This window comes from Trichomycterus rosablanca, chromosome 17, assembly GCF_030014385.1.
Source record: "Trichomycterus rosablanca isolate fTriRos1 chromosome 17, fTriRos1.hap1, whole genome shotgun sequence".
Lineage (NCBI taxonomy): Eukaryota > Metazoa > Chordata > Actinopteri > Siluriformes > Trichomycteridae > Trichomycterus > Trichomycterus rosablanca.
In genome coordinates this window covers 7,224,158-7,232,244 of record NC_086004.1, presented here as the reverse complement: position 1 = coordinate 7,232,244, position 8,087 = coordinate 7,224,158, and the positions used below count along the sequence as shown (strand labels likewise).

The 8,087-nt window shown below is 34.8% G+C and overlaps 1 long non-coding RNA gene across 1 annotated transcript; it reads left to right on the top strand.

Moving 5' to 3' along the window:
• Positions 1-4,925: 4,925 nt before the first annotated feature.
• Positions 4,926-6,711, top strand: LOC134331685 (uncharacterized). The gene is made up of 3 exons (XR_010015146.1): positions 4,926-5,534; positions 6,135-6,268; positions 6,439-6,711. It is a non-coding gene; the product is annotated as an uncharacterized LOC134331685 (long non-coding RNA).
• The last annotated feature ends 1,376 nt before the right edge of the window (positions 6,712-8,087 follow it).

The following is an 8,087-nucleotide window of genomic DNA, read 5'->3' as shown; positions in this document are numbered from 1 at the left end:
ACGATGCAAATTACTGCACAAGATGCGCAGCAAAAATTCCAGGGTTGAATTAGCAAGTCCAACTGGAAGCAAATGCACACTGTAAGTCTTTATTCTAAAACGTCTAGTTCTAACAACGTTGTTATTTACTAAACACTAAACGTCATCAATTCATCAACTAATTAACCAAAGTGTACAAAACCAAATCAAGAAAAAACTTTAAACAGTCATACAAACACTGCAGTGCAAATCATTGCAGTGATAGCTCAGTGGTTAAGGTACTGGACTAGTAAACAGGAGGTTGCCGGTTCAAGCCCCGCCACCACCAAGTTGCCACTGTTGGGTCCCTGAGCAAGGCCCTTAACCCTCAATTGCTCATCGTGTTCAGCTCGTTGTGTAAGTCGCTTTGGATAAAAGCGTCTGCTAAACGCTGAAAATGTAAATGTAAACTAAATCAGTTTCGTTCTGTGGAAACTCACAAACGCTTGAATGGTTAACTGGATATTTTGTAAAATATTCTATTGGGTATTTTGTTAAAAAAGTGTCCATTTCAGAAAACTTTTTGCCCTCTTAACAGTCAAACGTAAACTGTGGTCCTTTTAAAAGAATTACTTTTAATTCTTCTGATTGGTGCTCCCACACACTCCTTCGGCATAGCATACATTTCCAAAAATCCCTTTCATACTACCTCTTCCACGTCGTGGGCCACCAGGGATTAACCTAGTTTTGGTCGTATCGACCTAACACGCCCCAATAACTTAAAACCAGCAACTGGGTTGTAAACACAACCCAGACTATATAGAAAATAGGATTTTATTTAAGTGTATTAAGTGTATAGGTCTAATATATTGTACAGTGACCTACAGCAAAACATTATGCAATGCACATGCATTTCACCTGCACAAATGTAAATGTTACGTTTTTTGGGGTTTTTAAAAAATATTTTTTTATTTACAGCTTTAACATAAACACATAAATAAAACAAAGCATACTTCTCAAAAAAAGAGAAAGGATTTAGACTAATTGAATATAAAAGGTCTGGTGTAAAAATGTCGCACTTTTGTGAACTCTGTGAGGTTCTGTTTATTATTAAGTGTTATTTTACAATCATGTTAATTTAAAGCTGTATTAAAATTGCATTAGTAAAATATACAGTAATAATTCATCAGACGTCCTTTAATATATTTTACCTTAATTATCAATATCTTATTTATTTACATTTTTGCTGTGCTGATTAATTCTTAATTAATTTGTCGCTTTTTGTTAAACATTAAGATTTAATTAAATTAAACATAAACTTAGTTTATTGTCATTTTTTGTTTGCTAAATGCTTTTTGTGTATAACGCGTTGCTTCTTTGTTAGTGCCAAATGAAACAAACCTTTAATAATAAAACAATGCACTGAAACGTTCTTTAAGGAGTAAAACTATTTCAAATTAGTACCAAAAATACTTCCTCTAGGGCGTGGATTTATTTTGATTAGTAGTGTGGGTCAGCACTACGTTCTGTAGATTTCTGTAAAGTGCCAATTCAGAAGTTTCTGTGTCAATTATACATTAAAATTTGTGTATTTATTTAAAACGTAAGAATTACTTCGACGTTGCACTTTTTAATTTAATCATAGGAAATGTAAAATTAGCACTGAGGTTATATATTCTACACTGGGAGTTAATCCAATACCAGAGAATTTTTGCTGTGCATCAAAATAAAGTGACAGAAAAACTTAATTGTTACATGTAAGCTTTACTTTTATTTTTCACATGGATCGTTTTAATTAGATTTTTTTTATATTTAAAATAAAAAACCTCATGTGTAACAATACTATGACGTCATGCAACAGACATATAAAACAATTGTTTTTTGCAATTATTTATAAAATGTTAAGAGCATGCCTATATATTATTGCTTTATTATTTTTCTCCTCTATGGTATTTAATGTTCTAGCACTGTAAATGCGCCTTAACAAACATCAGTCAGGATTTGCAACAGTGCAGCTTTCAGACAAACTCAGGTCTTAATGCTACTGATACTAGAACTGAGCGATGTGCAACAATAAACTGAAACGATGCAGTATAGCAGCTGATATTTATTTTCGTATATATCATTATTTTATTTCATGCTGATCTGTATTAGGAACGAATAAATTAACTATCTACAAGCACTCAAATTTCTATCTTGATTAGTGTAGATTTTTATCAACAGGACGCGACGCTGAATGGTCAATTTGTATAATATTTGTGATTTATTTAAAAGTAATTTATATTTTAATATTTTTGTCCTGAAAATAATCACACTGTTCTTATCAATGCATGTGTTGTAATACACTTCGTACATTGTATGGCTGGTTTATTTGTTTTATAACAATTCCCCATTCACTTAAAACTGACAGTTTCATAACTAAATTTTTTGCATTGTTGACCTCCCATGTCACTGGCGACTACTGTAACTTTTGCAACCTGTTTACAGACCCATCATCAGGCTTACATTTCTGTTGTTTTACCCGTTTTCCGTTTGTAAACCAATTTTTGCACCTTTAGTTCACAAAGCAATTCAATGTGTATTTGTACATTATTTTTCTTTGTAATTATTGTTACATTGCTAATGTGCATACAATCAATCAAAGTGCTGTTTCAGAGCAAGAAATAAACTGTTTTATTTCCGTATGGTAAAGTGTATTTCATAATATTTCCCAAATATCCTATAACACAACATTCGTCCCATTGCTGGAGCTTTAAACAATAATTCAAAAACTATGATTCCAAAACCGAACCACATATTGGTTTACTTTTTGATCTGCTGTTGCAAATAAGCATGATCCCTAAAAAGTGTCATAAACTTTATTATAAGCTTACGTTCAACAAATCGTAATTTTGGTGTATAATATTGCAGTGCAGGATACATGAATGTAAAAAATAATAACACAGCAATATAAACTAAGACAAAAACAGAAGATCTTTACAGAGCTTTCAGTGTAGTGACTTGACATTCATTAATACAAACCCTGAACTAATTAGCTGTTGGTTACTTGATTCATGAACAGGCATTAAATTCACCACAGCATCACAACTGTATCAGTAATGGAAATATTTTGTTTGTCATTAAGACCAAACGCAGGATAGGAAAGCAAAGACGAACATCGCAGAAACCTTAAATCCTAATGTCATTATGACTAAGACAGACAGACAGCCAGTTAGGCAAATTATTGTGGTGCCTTCATTGCTTTTTATTCACTGCGTAATTGTTACTCCTGTTACCTTCAGGTCCTACAACTGCTTTTAAATGACTGCTGACTTGTGTATACTCCTGTGCGAGGAAATCGTCCTTCATTATGCTTGGTAAGTGGGTAGTGATAGCTCAGTGGTTAAGGTACTGGGACTAGTAATCAGAAGGTTGTCGGTTTAATCCACACTACTGCCATATTGCCACACTTGAGCTTCTGAGCAAGGCCCTTAATTGCTTGCAGGATATTTGGCCATAACTGTAAGTCGCTCTGGATAAAAGCATCTGGTAAATGCCGTTAATACATGTTGCGTAAATTCTTTTTAACCAGCTGCTGGGTCTTTCATTAAGAAATTAGATGCAGTTTTACTCTTTTATTTGCAGCAATAATATTTACAACTTGATTCAACCATTACATATTGGCTATACATTTTATTATAATTACAAAAAGCTACAATTTTCACCGTTTTGATTTCTTCTTTGTTAATTACATTTTGTTAAATGACATGTATTTGCTTACATTTGAAGTGGATGCATGTACTGGAAAATATTCAATAAGAAACAAAACACAAAAAGGTTAAATACACAGGTGGAACTTTTGTCCCCAATTTGGCTATAGGTATGTACTTTTACTAATTAAAATCATTGTCTATGCCTGCTTTAACGCAGTTGTATTTTATTAAACACAAAATAAATCTGTTTAAAACATTCAAACCAGCGATAATTACAGGTCTTAATAGCATAATTTTAGGTTTTAGCATTATTTTTTTACTCAAAGCATGCAGTCAAAAGCACCATATCCAGATTACATTACATCATGTAGATTTAAAGATATAAACTTGAGGTAAGTTTGTTTCTAAATGTTAGATGTTGACGGATTAACAAACAGTACAAAGAACCCTGTTATACGTATAAAATCAGAAATGATGTAAAAGTGATGTCATCTTTAAAACAAGTCTTGTTTAAAAGCCCAAATCTGTCAACATGAGACATATTAAAAGTGCTGTTTTGATAAGCCGACCAGGTACAGGCCGTCTGTTCTGGAATTCACATAAATAAAGTTAAATAAATAAGAAACGACCGGTAGTCAATAGTGGGGGTAAAAGTCATTTTAAAACTTGGTTGTTAAATATTTTTCTTTGACTTCGTTCTATGCCAGTGAAGGAAAAGCTGTTTGGGAGCCGAATAAGGCTTAATGAAAAGACGAACAGCACATTTAAAACAAAGTTCGTCAAAAAAAGCGGTAACCTATGAGAGGCCGTGTAGGCCATAATTCTAAGTTGAATTCTCTCACACACACCATCATACTCTCACACACACACCATCATACTCTCTCACACACACCATCATACTCTCACACACACACCATCATACTCTCTCACACACACCATCATACTCTCACACACACACCATCATACTCTCTCACACACACCATCATACTCTCACACACACACCATCATACTCTCACACACACACCATCATACTCTCTCACACACACCATCATACTCTCACACACACACACCATCATACTCTCATACATGGTTTACTATACTCTTTCACATATACTACTATACCCTCTTACAACTATAATCACACTTTCTTTTATTTACTATTATACTCTCATACACACAGCACTATTCTCTCTTGCACATATAACTATAGCTACTTAAACATGCATTATGTGCTTTCATGATAATCTGTGTAAAAGAGAATATTAGTATATGTATGTAAGTTTGGTAGTCTGTGTAAGGGACGTTAACACTGTATGTAAAACAAAGATCTACTGTATGTGTAAGAGAATATTATTATATGTAAGCGTAATAAATAGTGTATGTGAATGCAAATAATCATGTTTATGGAACAGAATGATAGTGAATGTAAGACAGAATGATAGTGCATGTGAATAAGAATAGTTGTATGTGTGAGAGAGTTTGATGGTGTGTGTGTGAGAGTATGATAGTGTGTGTGAGAGAGTTTGATTGATACGGAAACGAGTTTGATTGAAACGGAAGTAATATTAAATTCTCAGTACCTGATTGGTGGAAGACGCGGGATTTCACAGACATGTCCCGCCTTCCTCATTATTACTGATAGGAGAGGATAGTGGACCGAGAGAGAATCAATGGAGCATCGGCCTGTTAACATTTTAAACTTTTCCACCGCTGCCACATCCATGTCAGAAATGTGGATTTAAACCCGACAGCCCGACAGGAGTCTAAACGCGGCCGCGGAGGAAGAGATGCGGTGAAGCTTTATATCCGAACCATCAGCCGAGTGCTGCGAGCTCCATATCAGCCTCAACCACAGAGAGCAGAGGCTCCAGAGTCAGGGGACAGGTGAGTTCACTACATCATTCACCTCTTCATTTAGCTTCTGATAGATTCGGGTTTAGATTGAGATATTTAATGAATATTCCTCTTTGTAAGGGACCGTCTGCAAATTACACGTTTTAAACGTTCTAGTAATGCCAAACTAAGTAAGTGAGTTCTCATAAAGCAAATTTATAAGAAACTCTGTTTTGGAAGCTTTCTTAAAGAACAATAAATAAAATTACTTTATCGTTTTAATGGCTATAGTTGCTCCACATTAATGTGTCACTACATTCGAGTCGAATTACATGGAACTTTTGGACTCTTCCCTATGTAGGTCTTAATAAGTAAAATAAAATATAGATTCATTTTATATACACAATCATAAACAAGCTGCTGCACATGGAAAGCTACAGACTTACAGTCTAACATTTCAAAATCTGTCTCAGTGCTCATTCTAACTTAGTCACTTGTACTATTAAAGTTTGTTATCTTTCTTTTATTACAGAAAATGTAATTCATTATAGATTGAGACCAAGCTCTCTTGAGTAACTGTTCTCTAAATATTTGATTGGGTGAATTGCTATAGACTGGTTTTGAAACTAAATTAAATTTTTGTGATTTCAGTATTGAACTTTTGATGGCATGAGGAAACAAACTGGTTTCACCAAAGTTGCACGAGGGCCAGAAACTAAATGGCTTCATGATTGACAATACATTTACATCAAAGGCAGTGTACATTAGACAATGACACATTTACGGTAAGTTATTTAAAAATAATGTAAGCAGTATGTTTATATTGCATATTATTAATAATAATAAGTAATTTGTAGCATTTAGATTTCATGGTTTGGCAATAGGCTAACCCCCAACATTTTCTAAATGCATTGTGTGTGTGTGTTTGTTTTGTTTGTTTTTTTTGTCACCACAGATTTAGAGGACAGTGGTGTGGAGGTTGACACGACAACAGCATCTAGTGACCACAGAAGTACCACACCAGTCATTGTATGACTACAAGGACTAAGGATACCTTAATCCACCTGAGTGACAGATTATTTGCTGTTGAGACTGTTCTGAAATATTTGGTTTCTGCATGCAACAATAAATAAGAAACATTTGTTTGCTTGGGACAAGATCTTTGTTAACCAGTATAATAGTGATTTCCTTACCTGTCCATAACTTGATAATAAATATCTAAATATTATATGGGGTGTCCTCGTTTTTTTTTTTTTTTTTTTTTTTTACATTACTGCATTGTTTCATTTATCAGAAATACATTATGACGTTTTAATTACTACCACAAATAACTCTAATAACCATAGCTAATTTGGAATTTGAACATTGTAAATTCTTTGGCCAGTTGCACACCCGTGATGGAAGGCATGTCCATTTGGGTCCAGCACCTGCAGCGCATGCCAGCGCTGTTTTCTGATGTTGCAAGACTGTTGTCCTCCTAGCACGTACCTTTCATCTGCATTTGGGGTGATTTGAAGAATCTTATTAACAATGTCAGCCAAAGTCGCAGACATTGCTGTATGCTCTCTCTCTCACACACACACACACGTCAGTTAACCAATTTGAAGTTGCTATTTGTGCCTGTATAATTTCCTCCTGATGATTCCAAAGCATACAGCTATTCTTTAGCAACGAATTTCAAGAGACAAACCGAAGGTAATTTGTTTATGTAGGATGACCAGTTCTGATTGTTGGAGGTACTCTTGGAGAAAATATATCCCTATGTCTAATTTCTACTGATCTTGAGTTTTCCTATAAATTTTTTAGGGAACAAAAACATGCATAATGTGCCTCCAGTGCACCCAAACTTCATTGACTGTCACCTCCTTCTAACTGCGGGCTAATTAAAAGAAAGTAAAAAGTTGTCAGTGTTTATCCATTAAGCTCACAAAATAATATTTCCAGAATCATGCTGGTATGTCCCATGCTGTCAGTTTTCCTTTCAATGTTCTAAATGCATCTCATTGTGATGGACAAAAATAGTAAAACATGTCCTCCTCATTACCATGTATTTCCACAAACCAAAGTGACCTTGTAAAAAATGTAGAAAGTAGAAATATCATGGCTAGTTCAACAAAGCTCAACAAAAGTGTAGTCATTGTTAAAAGGTCTGCTGCCAGATTTAAATGTTTTTTGTAGATCAATTTATGTGCAGGCTCTGTTCTTACAGCTGTAAGCCAATCTGACTTCCTGTCCTCCTTCCTGGCCTCCTTTTAACACCTTGATGGTGTGTGAGAGAGTATGATGGTGTGTGTGAGAGAGTATGATGGTGTGTGTGAGAGAGTATGATGGTGTGTGTGAGAGAGTATGATAGTGTGTGTGTGAGAGAGTATGATAGTGTGTGTGAGAGAGTATGATGGTGTGTGTGAGAGAGTATGATAGTGTGTGTGAGAGAGTATGATGGTGTGTGTGAGAGAGTATGATAGTGTGTGTGAGAGAGTATGATGGTGTGTGTGAGAGAGTATGATAGTGTGTGTGAGAGATTATGATGGTGTGTGTGAGAGAGTATGATGGTGTGTGTGAGAGAGTATGATGGTGTGTGTGAGAGAGTATGATGGTGTGTGT